Source organism: Mus pahari, chromosome 2, assembly GCF_900095145.1.
Source record: "Mus pahari chromosome 2, PAHARI_EIJ_v1.1, whole genome shotgun sequence".
NCBI classification, from domain to species: Eukaryota; Metazoa; Chordata; class Mammalia; order Rodentia; family Muridae; genus Mus; species Mus pahari.
This window is the reverse complement of record NC_034591.1, coordinates 70,732,165-70,750,370: the sequence shown is the minus strand read 5'-3', so window position 1 is coordinate 70,750,370 and position 18,206 is coordinate 70,732,165. Positions and strand designations below refer to the sequence as shown.

At 44.3% G+C, this 18,206-nt stretch overlaps 1 long non-coding RNA gene and 1 pseudogene across 1 annotated transcript; both read right to left on the bottom strand.

The window, feature by feature from the left end:
• Positions 1-433: 433 nt before the first annotated feature.
• On the bottom strand, positions 434-1,243 carry LOC110316812 (annotated as a pseudogene).
• A 3,276-nt stretch (positions 1,244-4,519) lies between these two features.
• LOC110316666 lies at positions 4,520-16,545 on the bottom strand. The gene is made up of 4 exons (XR_002380282.1): positions 16,512-16,545; positions 12,537-12,691; positions 12,144-12,269; positions 4,520-7,375 (listed from the first exon to the last, which is right to left on the bottom strand). It is a non-coding gene; the product is annotated as an uncharacterized LOC110316666 (long non-coding RNA).
• Positions 16,546-18,206: the final 1,661 nt, after the last annotated feature.

Genomic DNA, 18,206 nt, shown 5'->3' with positions numbered 1-18,206 from the left:
CAACGTTACAAATTCTTAAAGTGACAGGCTTTTTTCTGTCGCAGTTGCTGTTACCTGACTTAGCCTGATTGCAGTCAGATCATGTAGATATTTTAATAAATGTGGGTGATAATGAAATGCCGAGTCTTGGCAGAGTAAACTGAGTTCAATAGCCCTAGCTGACAAAAGCAGATGAGTTAGTTGTCTGCACACAGAGGGTTGTGTTCAAGTGACTGGCAAGTAGTACACATTTGGGAACTTGGAAAGAAATTTATTTTATTTTTAATTATGGTGCGTGTCTGTGTGTGGATGTGTGCAAATGAATGTGGAGGACAGAAAAAGGACAAAGGTACTAGTAAGCTACTCAAAGTGGGTACAGGGGACCAAACTCTGGTCCCCTGTAAGAGCAACACTTCTTTTTAATATAGAACAGCAAACACCTTTTTTACACGAGCTATGAATGACGGTTTATTTGCCTTTTCTGGCCTTTGATCTTCCACAGATAGAACTCCAGCTCCTTGCCTTTGAATACATAGCCATCTGCTCTGCCACACTGGCCTGGTCTTGAGGCAATGCAGACAAGAAGCTTGCCCTGCTGGACTGCTCCCCCAGAAAACTGCTGATTTTGACATTCTTTTTCCTTTCGTCATAATTCTTTTCTTTCTTTTTTTTTTTATGCAGTCTTTTTTTAAAAAAATTATTCATTAATTTAATTAATTAATTTATTTAGGTTTTTCAAGTCAGGGTTTCTCTGTATAGCAACTCAGAAATCTGCCTGCCTCTGCCTCCCAAGTGCTGGGATTAAGGGCGTGCGCCTCCACGCCCGGCCTTTCATCATATTTCTGTTGAGTATTCTTTGATCGTTTTTGTTTAAAATCTCATCCTCCTCAGGAGTCAGATTGGCCCCCTTCTTTGTGGCCCAGGGGCAGTGCATAGTGGGACTCTTACTGATGCCAGGACGGTGTGGTGTCAATAAGCACAAAGCTGTTCTTCATCAGGGTCTTGGTGCGGACAAGCTCATTACTAGATGCATTGTAGACAACATCAATGATCCTAGTTTTTCGAGTACAACACTCAGAGGCCTAGGGAATACCATCTCAGGGCACAGTACTTCTTATTGACTCCTCGAATACGGACTGTGTGAGGGTCGATGTTAGTGCTGGCTGCAGGCTGTCCCAGTTCATAATTCTGCTTCCCGTGGTAGCGTTTTCTCTTACCCCGGTCTTGCAGTGCTTGCGAGCCAGTTGTCCTGAGAGGTGCCCATCGCTCGGCCCTGGCTGGAAAGTGCGCAACACACGTTCTTAAACATTCAGGCATCTCTCCAGTCCTACTTAGGACATGTTTCCTTCCTTCCCTTCTCCCTCCCTCCCTCCCTTCCTTCCTTCCTTCCTTCCTCTGTCTTTCCCTCCCCACCTCCTTTCGAATAAATAGGGGCTGGGGATATAGCTGAAGGGTACAGCACTTGTCTCCCTAAGATCCATCTCCACTACTGTTTAAGATAAAAAGAGGCTCTGGAGAGGTGGGTCAGTGTTTAAGAGTGCTGTATAAGCATGAGGCCCCGAGTTTGTATACTAAACATCCAGTAACTATCCATGTGCACACACCTGTAACCACAGCAGTACGGGAGGCAGAGACACATGGGTTAAAGGGGCTTGCTGGCTGCTGGCCCACCAGGTTCAGTGAGAGGCCCTGACTTAAAGGAATATGGTAGGGAGGGTTAGAGAAGAACAACACTGACCTCCATTGTGAGCACAGGCTGCACACATGTCTACACACACACGTGCACACACACCCCACACACAAATTTAGTGATTAAACAATTGAGTTTGATAATACTCTTCTGATTATTGCTTTTTGAGTGAATGAAATAATAATAGCAACCAACTATTAAGCACTGTTCACTTGCCAAGGACTGAATGGAAACCTGTGCCCGCACATACATTGCCTTACTTCGTCTCCACTTTACTGCTAGATATTGGCTTTATTCTTCTCTGTTCATAGATGTGGAACAGAGTCACAAAGCTGTGACTCGTTCCAGGTGTCCTAGCATGTGAGAGACACGGCTGGGGCTAACTACAGCTCTCATATGAATAGTTAGTCACAAGATTCACTGCCCTTCTGCATGTACGTCTGATTTATCTAAACTAGTTCGTAAAGTTTGAAGGCTGACCAGATGGCTCCGTGGGTATGGGTCCAAAGACCTGAGTTTAATCTTCCTGGGACAGACATGGGGGGAAAAAATAACTTTTTATTTATTTATTTATTTATTTATTTATTTATTGCAAGTTGTCCTTTGACCTTTACATTCTTGTCATGGTACAACACCTCAATGTGGGAGAAAAAAAAAATCACAGAAGCATTTGAAAGGTCTCTCAGATGTTTGTGAGTGTGTAGGTTCTGTTGGTATACTTGCTGGTACAGGGCACATTTTACTTGTTTTCACCCAGCTCCTAACCTTAGGAACCAGGTAAGCTAACAACCTTCCCTTCTGAAACAGTCCTGTAATAGCCAATGCTTATTAACAGCTGCTTTGGTGCCAGGCACTTCCTAATTGCCTTAGCAGCTACCACTTAGTCTGTGGGTGCCTGGGTGCCGTGCATGCTGTGCACCATCGCAGAGGAAGGTGCTGTTACCCCTGTTTTACAGACCAGGAAATTAAAGCTGTGGAAGGGTGGTCATGTCAGCCACTGCAGTTAAGCAATGTAGCTAAATGAAGCACGCCCACCTGGCTTAGGTAAGCAACCGGATTGGGTTTGAACCCAGGTGGTTTGCCCAGCTCTGCTGGCTTAGACCTGAAGCCATGGCCGGCTGGTCCCCAGGCAGGTTCAGACACCGCTCTCCCTTCCCCTAGTGAAGCAAGCCTCCTGCTACCCTCCTGCCATCCCCAGTCCACCAAGTGAGAAGCATGCAATAGTCAGACTCCCATAGAGCACTGCAGCCCTATCAGGCCTCCACATGTTGGAATGTCCTATATAGATTTCTGTTTTCTCATGGCTAGAACATTGACAGCCTTCAAGATTGCCCTGAGGGAGAACAACTTGCTTTCTGACATGCGAGGCACTCTGACTGCAGATGGAGGGTGTGGGGTGCATCTGTCTTGGGTCTGCCTCTGTCTCACTTTCCAGCTGAAATGCCCCAAGCACTTGCTGCTGCATTTTGGTCGGGCGCTCACTATTTCCCACAGGTGCTTTTTAATTTTTTTTTTTTTTTTAAGGTGATACCTAGACCTCTCTGTTTCATGTCTTGCCAGCTGTCTGGTCTGCTCCCTTCACCTCTGACCACCAGACAACTGTAGCAAATGGAAAGGGGTACATTTGTTCAAGGTGGGATCGACCATGGGGTCTGTGCCTTTGTGCCCCAGTGAGTATTCCCTGCAGGGGAAGCAGTGTGGAAGCTTGTGACTTTGTTACTCTCCCTGGGAGGTCTTTTAAGTTTCTTTTTTTCAACACTCCCTCCCCCCCACACCTCTAACTGACGTTTGATCTTGCACTCCACAGCTAAACCAGATACCATCTCTACCCCATACCTGGAATGGAACTTTACAGTTTACAAAGTACTTTTCTAGGCTGTTCTCTCATTTAACCCTTTACAACCTGGTGATAGAGAATTATTCACAAATTCCAGAATGGGAAGATTGCTCAGTGTGGCCTTAAGTGGTCTGCTCAAGTTCTAGCCATCCACACTTAGTAATCCCGGGTCCTTTCTAGTACATGATAGCTTTAAGTAGCTTGTTCATCAAGGTGCATGAGATGGGGGGGGGTATTTCCTTCTGTTTACACTCTTGGTGGCACAGAACATTCTGCCATCTGGGGGCATACTAGCCACACTAGCAGCTGTTCCACAAAGCATGTTGAGAGCCTGCCAGCAGGCACTGCAGCTTCAGGCCACCCCTTTGAACCTCATTTGTCCTGATGGTCTCCGAGGGCGGCTGTGAAGATCTACTTTCATGCTGATGTTTTGAATTCTGCGTTTTCCTGGCAAACACCACAAATTCTATTCCTGTGTGAGTGTCTTTCTTTAGGGCAACCTTGTCTCATAAACTCTGGGATTATTTTAGGTTTCACTCTCATTTTTAAAAGAAAGGTGGAGAGAAGAAAGGAAAGGGGAAAAACTCTAAAAACCTAAGGGTGGAAGAAAGATAGCGTCAGACTGGGAGTGGTGGTGCAGTAACTAAAACAAACAACAAAACAAACAACAAAACAAGAGTCAAAGAGAAATAAAGAAGGCTGCTTATGATGATCCAAAAGCTAGCTCTGTGCTTGCGCTCTCTCTCTCTCTCTCTCTCTCTCTCTCTCTCTCTCTCTCTCTCTGTGTGTGTGTGTGTGTGTGTGTGTGTGTGTGTATGCGCGCGTGTGCGCGCGTCTAATTTAACCCTCATGGTCACCTTCTGAGGAAGGTGTTCTCCCTTAAAACTTAAAAGTATTTGAAATATACATTTATTTCTAGAATGTATTTCATTATTTGTTTTCATTACTTATTTATTCACTTTATATCCTGTTAGCAGTTCCCTCCCCTTCCACTGCCCCCCCTCACAAATCCCCTCCTCCATTACCCTCTCCTCTTCTCCTCAGAGAAGGGAAGCCCCCCATGGGTACCAACCCATCTAAGTACATCCTCTCCCACTGAGGCCTGACCAGGCAGTCCATCTAGGGAAAGGGGATCCAAAGGCAGGGAACAGAGACTGAGATAGTCCCTGGCGCGATTGTTAGGGAGCCCACATGAAGACCAAGCTGCACATCTGCTACAAACGTGTAGGGCGCCCAGGTCCAGCCCCTGCAGACTCTTTGGTTGGCATCCAGTCTCTGTGGGCTTCCCCCACGCACCCAGGTTAGTTGACTCTGAAGCTCTTCCTGCGGTGTCCCTGACCCTTCTTTCTCAAGCTTACTTCCAACTCTTGCACAGATAATGGAGCAGGCACTGGGTGGTCAAATACTGCACACAGGCCTGGCAAAGCCAGGGGTTGGTAGAGCTGGAAGCTCTACTCACCTTTGCTCAGCAGTGGAGGTCACTTGTTGACCTTGCAGAGAACCTGGGAACCCACACAGTGGTTCACAATCATTTGTAACCATCCAGTTCTAGAGGATCCACCCTCTCCTGACTTCCTTGGGCATCAAGCATGCACATGATGCACGTACAAGCATGCAGGCAAGCATTCGTTCACATAAAATAAATCTAAAAAAAATTTTAAAAACTAAAATTTCATTGTTTGAATTATTGACAGATATTCTTTCAAACTACATTGCCCATGGCCAGACTTTCTGGTCTATGTTTCCATTCTTTTAGCATCCTACCGTTTTTCCTTTCTCTGAATAGGTTATACATATTTATACAGTTCAAAAATAAAACATATGAGAAAGGCAGTCATGAGACTCCTCTTTCGCATGCCTGTCATCTTGCTGGTTTCATGCACAGTTCTCCTGTTAGTGGATCCGAGTGTCATCTTCAGAGTCTCTACATGAGTATGGAAGTAATTATGCTTTTCTACCTTTTCAAACACAAAAGATACTGCTCCATTTTGCACATCTCCCATTCCCCCCAATATATCTTCAAAATCATTCCCCATTGTTACTTAAAAGCATTTCCATGTCCCTCCCTCTCCATCCCCTCCCCCACCCCTTTTCTTTTTCCCTTTCTCAGTGCCTAGTAGTTGGTTTTATGGAATGTCATTCTATTCAAGCAGGTCTCTGCTGATGGACATTTGAAGTGTCAAGGCTTTTTACAGTTGCTGTTTTAAATGCTTTAGTGAAGGACCAGGAGTTGGCAAAGGTTAAAATAGGATAAAGAGCAAAACTGAGATGCTCTTCAGTTGTAAAGTATGTGATCTGGGAGGCAAGAATTAGAGCCTTCCTAGCCCCGCCTTGTGACAGTACAGCTGGAGTGCCAGGGGCTGCATTTTGGCTACAGCTGTTCACTGGGGGAAAGAAGGCCAATACTCTTTTCTGGTGGAGCCGCTACACACCTGAGCTTGGCTTGCTGTCTCAGGGTGAGGACAGATTGACAGCTGGTGTATGAGCTGCCCGAAGGTAAACTCCTGTAATAAAGAAATTGATAGCATGATAGATAGCGGTGAGATAAGGGCTATTATCCACAGGTAAAGTTCTTTCAACAAGCGCTACCGATTCTCTCATGTAACCCTCAGTGGAAGAAAAACAGTTGGACGGCTCCTTCTTAACCTCTAAGCGAGCTCTGGCACCTTATCAAGCCGACGGGAATTTGTCTTTGTACCATAGACACATGTCAAATAAAGTACCCCAGTAAAAGGGCAAGGCATTTAAAGCAGAAGTGATGGATCTTAGATGTGTAATATTTGGTAATATAGTAAGTGTTTATTTTGATGATAGGATCAGGGGAAGTTTCATCTTAGGCTTTTTAAGCTTAGAAGCCACACGTGTGGGACTTTATGCTGTCATTTTGGTGTGAAACCTTGATTTTTCCACTGAAGATAGATAGGAATAACTTGTCAGCCAACACCACAGATCACCTCTGTACTTAGAAATGGATACACCTGAGAACTTCAAATGTAAAATTATCAGTGTTACGCCAAGGCTCTTTTGTGGACTGAATGAAATGCCAACTATTTTGAATTTATGTTATTTATGCTGCCAGGCTTTACTTGATCCCTGGCTTTTATGGTTAATGAAGATCTCTCTCTCTCTCTCTCTCTCTCCTCTCTCTCTCTCTCTCTCTCTCTCTCTCTCTCTCTCTCATCTTCCTTCCTTCCCTCCCTCTTCCTTTCTCTCTTTTCTTTCTTTCTTTCTTTCTTTCTTTCTCTCTCTCTCTCTCTCTCTCTTTCTTTCTTTTCCTTCCTTCCTTTCCTTCTTCTGTCTTTTGTTTTAAAGACCCAGGTGAGAGGCAGGTGTGGTGATACACAACTGTAACCCAGCACTCAGATGATGGGGGCAGAAGGATTTGGAATTTAAGGTCATTCTTGGAACTTGGTAAATTCTGGTTGGCTTGGGCAGCATCTGAGCCTGTCTCAAAAATGAAATAAAAGCAAATGAACAAAGAATCAAAGGAGAGAAAAATGTCATGAAAATATTGGCCACACTTTGTTAACACTGGTGCTGAGTGGAGAGGACAGGGCAGATGTAAGAAATGTGGTGTGGTGGGATTGACACTTAGCAACTTCTCTGGCCTTGGTTTTCGGGGGGGGGGGCGGGGAACAGTGCATTTTATGGAGGTACTTACTAAAAATAGCAAGGCTCTTGGCATTTGGGGTGAGTTAGGGCATATTTTGATTCTTTTGTTACTTTAGGAACCTTTTCTGAGGTTCACTGAGAAACTTTTTGCTTTTTGTTTCTGTTTTGGGGGCAGTGTCTCACTGTGTAGCCAAGGTTAGTGTAGAATTCATCACCACCTGCCTGCGTGGTGGGGCAACAGGCATGTGCTGCCATGCCTGAAATCCAAGTGACTCTGGAGGAGGCAAACTAGAATGTCTTCCTCTATGAAGACTGGTGAAGTATAAAAACATTAAATGGAAGACACTTTATCTTTGTCCTGTGGATGTGTCAGATGAAAACCTAAGGAAAGGCCTTCTTTTCTTTTCCTCTCTCTTTCAAATATTTAGACCAGAGGACAAATTGCAGGAGCTGGTCCTCTCCTTATGCCATATGAAACCCAGGGATTGAACTCTGGTCTTTAGGCTTGGGGGGCAAGAGCCTCTACTTGCTGAACCACCTCAGCTACCCACTGAACCATCTTGCCTGTCCCAGTTTCAAGCTTTTGAAAGTAATTTTTTTTCAAGGTTCAAAAGGTGGTAGTTTCAGAAATGTGGATTAAACACTTACTTATGCATGAGCCTGAGGGGCCTGGGAAGCCATGATAAACAGATTGTATTTTCCCAAGCAGGCCACTTAGACACTGATTTATATAACAGCACACTTCTCTGTGCACCAGCGGTATCAGGAGCACTGTTGCTCTTTCTCTCTTTTTCTAAGATTTTATTTTTATTTTTAAGTGTGTGTGTGCGCGCGCGTGTGTGCGCACATGCACGAGCATGTGCGAAGGTGTGTGTGGTTCCTGAGGAGCCCAGAAGATGGTGTTGGATCCCTTGCAGATGAAGTTACAGGCAGCCACCTGACATGATGCTGGGAAACCCCTCAGCAACACACTAAGCACAGGCTCGGCAGCCAAGCTGTATGTCGGCCTTGCCTGGCTCACATCGAAGACCTGCTCTCACTTGTCACTTACTCAAGAACCCATTTTTCTGTTTGTGAGGCTGAGTTTGACCAGCTCCCCGAGGCTATGATGGTGTGGAGTGGTGTGAATTGAACACATTCTAGCATGTTACACTTTGTGCCAGGGCTCTCTTTACTGGCCCACTCTTTTCCCAGCTAGCATGCACTTCTGGTACCAAGGGACTGTGCCTTGTTTACAACTGAGACTGCCACTGAGCAGTGTCAGGATGTGGGAAACACAGAATAAAAGGTGCACAGCTGAGGAAGCTCACTAAATACCATGGCGTTGGTTTCAAACAATGTGGTTTTGGATGTAAGCCTCTCTTTGCTCATAAATACTGTTGGTATTCTGTCTGGACTGCACCCCCACAGTTACTTGGCAACAGCCAGGTAGGCCTGGCTTGCTATAAAAGGGGCTGCTTGCCCCCTCCTCTCTCGCTTACTCTTGCCTCTCTCCCCTGGCTCTCTTGCCCTCTCGATCCCCATCTCTTCCCATTCCCTAACCCCACACCCCAAACGTGGTCATGGCCTGCCTCTACTTCTCTACTCTCCACTTCTGACTTTCTCTGCCTCTACTGCCCTCTTAACTCCCTTCCCCATGCCCTAAATAAACGCTATTCTATGCTATACCTGTCATGTGGCTGGTCCCTCAGGGGGAAGGGATGCCTTGGCATGGGCCCACTGAGACATCCCCTTCCCTTGTACCTCACCACACCCCCCATAGAAGATATTCTTATATTTCTTTATCTTTTTATAATCATAACAAATACAAATCTTAGAAATGTTTCAGAAGGGAGAGGAGATAGAAGAGGAGACATCATGGTCCTCCACTGAGGGGCTGGGGGTATGGCTCAGTGGCTAAGAGGGCGTGGCTAGAAGGGTGGACTGCCTTTTTAAAGGATCATGACTTGGTTCCCAGCACTTGATTCAAGTAGCTCACGATTGCCTGAAACTCCAGCTCCAAGAAATCCACAGGCAGTCGTGCTCACCCGCACATACCCCACAAAGACACCACGTATGCTCATCGTTAAAAATAAATCACAGGGCTGGAGAGATGGCTCAGAGGTTAAGAGCACTGACTGCTCTTCCAGAGGTCCTGAGTTCAATTTCCAGCAACCACATGGTGGCTCACAACCATCCGCAATGAGGTCTGACTCCCTCTTTTGGAGTGTCTGAAGACAGCTACAGTGTCCTTATGTATAATAAATAAATACATAAATCTTTAAGAGAAATAAATAAATCACTAGAGACAATTCATTTGAGTAAAATAATATCATCACTTTGTTTCTACCCTTAACTTCTAAGATATGTCTTTATTAATCCCCCATAATTAAATTATATCATTTGACCCCCAAATTTCCCAGCATTTTATTGTGAAAATCTTCAATTGTCCATGAATAGGATAGTGCCATGTGCATCATAGTATGGGTCTATCACATGGACTTTATGTGTCAGGCAAGGTGTCCCATCATGCTGGCTTAGACATAAATTTATTATTAATTATTATTATTAATATTATTAGTTTGGTTTTTTTGAAATAGAGTCTTACTATATAGCTCTGACTGTTTTGGAACTATAGAGGTTAGCCTCCAACTCACAGATATCCTCCTGCCTCTGCCTCCCCAGTACTGGGATTAAAGTCATGCACTACCATGCCCAGCTGACATAAATTTTAAATGTGTATTTTTACCATAATTAAAGAGAAAAGTGTATTATGGTAGTTTACCCTTTTAATTTAAGCACCCAGGAAGCAGAGACAGGAAATCTCTGTGAGTTCATGGTCAGCTTGATTGGTCTATATAAAGAGTTCCAGGCCAAGTAGGGGTACATAGTGAGATTTTAAAATCCAAAAAAAGACAGATTTTTAGGATGTTGACCATATAGTCAGAATTGAGTAAAAAAAAATCTTTTAAAATATTAATCACAAAAGATGGAGAAAAGCCCCATTTTAAATCAAAATGGAAAATTTATTGTTTTCTGTATCAACCTAAGTGAAAGTGCCAGGTGGAGCCAGGTGAGAGTCTGGCGCTTCGCTGTGGTGATGATACAGAGGTGATGGCGGACCTGTTGCCGGCTTCTGAAAGTCCTGCCTGTATATTCTTGTTAATTTAATCTTCTTTCTTTTTACTATTTTTTTCCAGTTTCAGTGTCTTCACTGCAAATAGCTTGTTCTTGGATTGCAAGTCACAGGGAACTTCCTCCAGAGGCAGAGTTTGTACATAGGGCAATTTAGAAAAGAGACAATTTAGCCGCAGAGTGCAAATTGCCATGGCTACCCTGGCCATGTTTCCTGGACTGGGCAGGTGGGGTGGAAGTTCTTATGAAATCACCGTTGGGCTTCATTGAATTAGCTTTTTTTTTTCTCTGAAAGAACCCCAAATTGAGTTTATCACTTAGCCTAATTGGAGATAGTTAACAAGGATCCAACCTCACAGAAGTCTTTGTGTAAGAATGGCTGCGGTGCTGCTGAGCTGGAAGGAGAACAGGCCTGGCATTATAGACAGAGGGACAGTGAGCTTCCTCAAAATTAAAGGCCCAGAAGACCAGCTTACTAGTGTTGTACACAGACGCCACCACGCTGACTCTGACACTGAATAAGCACTGCCTTCAACATCACCATCATGTGGCCTGCAGTGCTGCAGAGGACTGGCAATGGTTGTTACATTGTCTTCATGCCACAGGCTACAGAGAAATACAGATACTTCATAAATGTGAGCCTCTGAGGGGCAAGGAACAACTATTCTGTTTTAAGATTTGAATGTTATCCTCCATTTACAAAACTTATAAAAAAGATTTTTTATTTTATGCATATGAGTACACTGTTGCTGTCTTCAGACACACCAGAAGAGGACATTGGATCCCATTACAGATGGTTGTGAGCTACTATGTGGTTGCTGGGAGTTGAACTCAGGACCTCTGGAAGAGCAGTCAGTGTTCTCCAGCCCCCAAACTTTTATTTTACATATATATGTATATGGAGGCTAAAGGGGAACATTTGGACAACAGCTCTCCCCTCTACCATGTAGGTCCCAGGGACTGAATCAGGTCCTCAAGACTGGTGCCTTTATCTACCGAGTTATCTCACTAGCCCACACCCTTTGCTTTTAAGACTAAAACCTCAAACATCCATTCAAAGCAGTCAACTTTGAAAAGAAGTGAAGGGAGGGAAATGAAGAGAATTGAGTAAGACTTTTAAAAAAAGATTTGCTTATATTTAAGTTATGTGTATGCGTGCTTTTGCCTGCCTGTATGACTGTGTGCTATGTGTATGCACTGCTCAAGCAGGCCAGAAGAGGGCGATGGATCCCCTAGAACTGAGTTACAGGCATCTGTGGGCTGCCACATGGATGCTGTGAACTGAACTCCAGGCCTCTGCAAGAGCAGCAACTGTTGAGCCATTTCTCTAGCCCACATGAGAATTTTATTTGTTTGTTTGTTTTAGACAGGGTCTCTACATAGCCCTGGCTATCTGGGAACTCACTATGTAGACCAGGCTAGCCTTGAACCCACAAAGATTTGCCTAACTCTGCCTTCTGAGTACTGGGTTTAAAAGCTTGTACCAGTATGTCCAGTTTGAGAATTACTTTTAAAAGGAGGTTAGAAAACATACTTTCCTGTTTTGTAAAAATTCATGGATAAATTAATATTGGTACAAAGTATTTTTTGATTTTAAGAAATGCCTTGAATCTGAATTAAAATGCTTTCAAATGCTTTGAAATTAGCTCTTAATGTGTTTCTGTAAACTCAAATGCATTCTCTTTGGTTTTATGTGAGTTTTTGTTCTTGTATTTACAGATTATTTTTATTTATGTGTATATGTGTGCATTTGTACACCACTTGTGTCTAAATGCCTTGTGACTATAGGTGACCTTGTCAGGCAGAAGAGGGTGTGGGTCTCCTGGAATTATAGTCACTTGTTCATTGAGTCACCAGGCTGGGGACTGAACTCAGGCACTCAGCTCCTCTGGAAGAGCAGGCAGCTCTTACCTCGGAGTCACCCCTTCACAAGGCTTGATGAGTCTTTGAACTAGTCTGCCCATCTTGAATACTCAAGTTATTTTTCTGTTCTGCTTTTCCTTGGTGGCATTTGTGACTTCATTCACATTTTCTTGCCTTTGGATCAAACCAAAAATTTGAACTCTAAGTTCCTTTAGATATGAATAGTTTGTCTATAGCTATTTAAAAAGTCTGTGGTAAAGCTCTTTAAAATAGGAAGTATGGCTATTGGAATATAATACACACACACACACACATGCACGCGCACAGAGAGAGAGAGAGAGAGAGAGAGAGAGAGAGAGAGAGAGAGAGATTTTAAAACTCCCACTTTTTAAAAACAAGGTCTGAAGTGAATCCCTCTAGATTCTGTCTGGAATGGCTAACCATAGCTCTCTTTCAGTCGGAGCTTCAGCCTCTGAATGTTCAGAATCCTTCTTGGCGAGCACGGTGGAAATGTTCTCCAAGTGTTGTCACAGATCCTGTTATTGATGTTAGTGGCAGAGCCTTCTAACTCTAACCCCTGCTGAGTCTTTAGAAACCTGGTAGATTGTTAACAAGGTTAGCAGGAGGTCATGAACTCTGCTCTGTAGACATGCAAAGTCTCAGAGCTTTGATATGGAATTGGCAGGGAACACATTCTCATATTTTAAAAATTAAAATTGTTTATGAAGGACAAACTTATGAAAGCCTGTTAGGTTTTAATACAGTTTCTGCTGTACACATATTGCATTTTCAAACATAATGTGCTTAGAGAATTGTTATGAAAAGCTTGATTCTCACAGTATGTATAGAATCCCCCCAGCCATTTAAAAGAATTAACAATTTTTCTATATGTTAATGGAGACAATTTAGAAATATTTAGTTATTTCCATAAAGAAGGTGTATGTTAGCCAGGCCGTGAAAATCAGTCATTTGGCGATGATCAGATCCTACAGTCATTAAAAAATGTATTTGTTTCTTACATGCACTTAAGGAAATATTTAGAGGAACAATTGCTGCATTGAAGTCGCAGTTATGACGCTCAGTTGGATACACTGTGACTACAGTGGTGTGGTATTTTTTTTCCAGCAGGTATTGGGGTATGGAAGAATTTTCTAGTGACCACTTGACCATCCCTAGGCTTACTGCAAATGATGTCTACTAAATCAGGAAAAAGAGGAGGAGGCAGAGGTGGGGGTGGGAATTTCACTGAAGTTTAACCTCTCCAAGTGCTCCCTAAGAATCTGAAATACAGTTCTGGAAAAAGTTGTATGTGCTGTCAGAATTTAGCCACGGGGTAGGAAAAGCTCAGAGAATCCCCAAGCATGCACATCTGATCCACTCTTGGCTCTTGGTCCTACCTCTCTCAATCGACCTTTTAAGCTAAAGGAACTGAGTTTTGACCTCATTCCAGCTCCTGGCTGATTCCTTGGGTCAGATTCCACCAGCCTGAATAGCTCTCTCCAGGAAAGGGAGGCACTTCCTGGTGGGTGCAGGGCTTCTTTGTGTGGAAAGCTGATTGTCTTCCCACCCATTAGCATTTATTGAGTATTTGGTGAACAGCTGGGTACACCAGAAGCGGGAAGAGCTGATGCTAGCAAGTCTTTCAGGAGTCTCCCCCCCCCCCCATTTGTCCAGGGAGACAACTGTACAAGTCAGTCCTTGAAGTACGTCTTTAAATGTGCCCTAGTAGAGCTATGGAGATGATCCCCACCCTTTAGAAACATTCGGTTGGTGAAAGAAAACTTTACGGAGGAGTGTGGAGGAGCCCACCTGGCAGGAGAGAGCATTTCCTACAGAGGCACAGAACAAAAGCATCACACTGTGTTTTGGAAGGCAAGCAAGGAGCCTGGTGTGACTTAGAGGTTGAAGCAAGGTTTGTGGGATGCCGAGGTGGGAAATCACAATCACAAGAGTAAGCAGTTATAAAAACTTCGATATTGGACCTTTTTTTTTTTTTTTGCAAAGGGCTCTATCAGATGTTCTAAAAACTGGTTACAAGTAGAGCAGAAGAGATCACTTTGATTCGAGGACTGATCAGAAAATAGGTGAGAAACAGAGAAATCAGGAATCCAGGTGAAAGCCGGGCAGTGGCGGTGCACGCCTTTAATCCCAGGATTTGGAAGGCAGAGGCAGGCGAATCTCTCAGTTCGAGGCCAACCTGGTCTATAGAGTGTGTTCCAGGACAGCCAGGGCTACACAGAGGAACCCTGTCTCAAAAAAACAAAAACAAAACAAAACAAAACAAAACCCCCAAAAAACCCCAAACAAACAAACAAACAAACAAACAAGAAACTCAGAGAAATCCAGGTGAGAAGTGATTAAAGTCTCATAGAAAACCTTCCCCACGGGATTAGAAGCACACAAACTGGAGAGAGAGTCAGGAGGCAAAGTCAACAGGATTTGGCGATGGGTTGGATCTGGGAGTAGAAGAAGCAGTGCTGTGGGTGCATACAGTGTGGATGGTGCGAAGGCAGGGTCACCAGCCTATAGACGATAGCCAAGATGACTTGTGGGTTTTAGAAGACCAGATGGGTTAACCGTGTGCACTTGCGTGTAACCATTACTGAAAGGGTAGGGCAAGACCCTGTGCTTCTGAAGCAAGTAAAGATAGCTGTAAGGAGGAACCCCGGGAAAGGACAGACAGCCAAGGGTTATGTCCGGAGAGCCAAGGAAGGAGCAGTTAGTAGTACTGCTTCCGGTAGGCAACTCCCCTCCTACTTTTTCACCAGACCGCCTCTGGGAGGGGCCTGGGTGATCTCCTGAGGGCCAGTTAAAGAGAACAGCAGCAGCCTGAGGAGAGGTTTCCTTCTTTTTCTCCTACTGCCTTAATGCCCCTACTTTAAATAGCAGCTCCTTTCTGCAGTGAAGTTGGGTTCCCCCAAAACCATTGACAGTGTATGCACGGTTCGCAGTGACCCGTGAATGCTGAACTGAGCTGTGATCGATTTCACTTAGAACCACACAGAATTGACTCTTCTCTATGTACAGTGCAGCTCACCTCATATCTCTGCTCCCAAAACTTGCTTACTAACTTAATAAGCCAGTCCCCCTCCCCGCCCCACCCCACAGCTCTCAAGCCCAGGCCTTGTTGGCTGAGGCTTGCGTTCAGGCTGCACTGAAGTCTGTCCTGAACCTTGAAGCCTCTAATTAGCTTGGGGTCACATTACTTGAGGCTATCCAAGTAGAACCAACTCTAATAAGGAGAAACCAGGTATTCCTCTCTTCTAGTTCCCAGATTCCTAGAAATTTCTTGTTGTAAAAACAGTTCCTTGGGTCTGGAGAGACGGTTCAAGGTTAAAAGCATGTGTGTTCTTGTACAACACATGAGTTTGATTCCTAGAACCCACATGGTGGCTCATAACATCCATAACTCCAGTTCCTGGGAATCAGACGGCCTCTTCTGACTTTCTTAGGTACGGGGCTGTATATGATGCACATATATCATGATGCAGGCAAAACATCGCTACTCATAAGACAAAACAAGACAGTTCTTTATCAGAGCAACAGCAAATTCATTATTTGAACTCAGGCAGCTGTGGAGCCCATCTGCCCTTTACCTGGACATCTACCTACTTCAAGTGTTTTGAAATTTCCTTTCTCCAAATCTGTGACCCACATGAGTAAGAAGGGCAATGGCACAAACTTACATCAGCTGTGAAAGGAAGACCCGGGAAAAACAAGACGTGAAAGATAAAAGGAGAGAAAAGCTTTCGATGTACTCTTAAGCTGGTACCCAGAGACACTCGCACCAGCTCTGTATGCATGTGAGCTCAGTGACAGGGAATCAGCTCACCGAGGTCCTAGAGTCCGATCACAGCACCAGAAACAGAAAACACCCCTCCCCTGAAAAAAGGGTCCATTCATGATCTTGCTGAGTCCTTACAAGTGTGACATCGTTTTTTACTCACTTCACGGGTGAGGGAGCTGAGGTGTAGAGATGTTAGGTAAGTTACCCAGGGCAGAGGGATATCTGATGCCCTGAGATGCAAACCCTGGTGGTTGCCGTGAAGCCTGAGATCTCACAGGTAGAAGGAAAGATGGCAAAGGAGAGAAAGCTGAATGTGGTAATAGAGCCTGCGATTGTAGTTCCTGAGAGGCCAAAGCAGGAAGACCACGAGTTCTAGAACAGACTTGGCTTCATGGTAAGACCCTGTTTCAAGAACAGAATTATCTGAGCATGGTGGCACATGCCTATAATGCCATCACTGGGGAGGACGAGGCAGGAGGATGGGGAGTTCAAGGCCTGCTTTAGTTACATGAGCGTCTGTCTCAGAACAACAACTCTAAAACCCCCAAACCAACAGATAACAGAGAGAGAGAGAGAGAGAGAGAGAGAGAGAGAGAGAGAGAGAGAGAGAGAGAGAATATATTGCTTACTTTCTTCAGCTGCTGGTTCTCAGCCATTTTCTTCCTTTTTTGCCAGCCATCATCAGTCAGGTTATCACCGTATCACCTCCACCCATGGTCTCCCAGCTGAGAGGCGCATGCGCATGCGCGGCAGACAAAAGTCCTCCCAGGAAGAGCCAGGGCGTGCATCTTCCCACAATCTGTCCACACGGGTCTGCTGTTTGCACAGCTGGGTTTGTTTCTTTCAATGGCAGAGAAGGGAGGCTCCAAAAAAACGCCCGGGTTTCACAAAACTTTTCACGGTCTAACTAGAAGAAATTAGACTAAGGTCCAGAGGTTTCCCGCTGCATCTTTAGAAAGCAACATTCTTTTATTTTCAAGTGTCCTCTCTTGTCAATGGGTGTGGGAGACATTACAGCAACTACTATGTAAATGTTGATAATTAGTTTTGATATTTGCCCCAGGGAAGTTCCTTCCTAAAGAAACATTTTTTTTTTCTTAAAAATATTTCAATCTCATTCTAGATGGAATAATTGTGACCTTTCCGTGGTCAGAGCTGGTGCATTGTGTTTAGAGGCTGCATGGCCCACCACCCTTCCTTTGCACCCTTCCCTCAACAACCCTGTGTCTGGTTTTTCAATTTAAAGCAACTGTTCACAGAATTCCCACCATGAAGGAAAACACTGTGAGTCAATACACGTTGGGCCAGTGCCAAAGCTCAGATAATGAAGTCGGTGGTACTTACGCAAGAAGGGGTTTGCCTCCGTGATGGTAATAAATCTTTCATTTGTGTGTCATAAGCACAGAATGCCTAGGTGAATTCAAAGACCCTGTTTGGAATTAGTTAAGTAGGTTTCCCTGTTTCCATAATAAATTTCACAACAGTTCATAGAACTTAGCTATTAATTACTAGTGGATAGGCTTTATTGAGGTCTGGAGTGGGGAAGAGCTACTTATCTGGAGTAAGTCTAGGCCCATGTAGGTATTCCCTTGTGTGGTGTGAACATTTACCCTGTTAGAGGCAAACTGATGATGCCTTACCTTATGAGACTCAAGGGAGAGGCTGAGCAGTGAGTGGTGAGACACGGTGCTGTGCGATGGAGGGGGGAAAACTCTCAATTCCTTGTGAAATGGTAGCTGAGGATGCTCTGTTCATGCCCTGCCTCCAAGCTAAGTGGATCTCAAATCAGACCCTGTGAAGTAGAAACCACATTAAAAATTGTATTTACATCCAAAGTCGCTTTCCTTCCCACAGGAGTTACGATTTTGATCAAATAAGTGCTGAGCAATATTACCGTCTCTTCCTTGCTATGGTGTGTCTAAGAATGGTTTGTGACAGAAAGTCTTTTTAGAGCCTTGCTTTCAACATGCATTTATGTTTTAATGATATATTCCCCACCTGTAAAAATGTAGTTCTAGCCCACAGAAAATCAACACATTTGAAGCTTTCTTGGTATATTTAGGCTGTCAACAGTGTGCTTTCTGACATCTGACATTACTGGGCTTCCGCCTTTAATGGCTAGATTGTTTTCTAAAGACAGTCTAATGACACAAGGCTCCTAAACCCTGTTGGACCATTGAACTGAGAATGACCTGAGCAGACAGAGACCCTTTGACCATCTGTCATTGGTGAGCGTATTGATCTGGACATGGTGGCTGAGGGCAGTGTGTACCGAGGCTTTGGCAGTTGGCTGAGGTGTTGATAACCCTCCTTGATATGTTTGT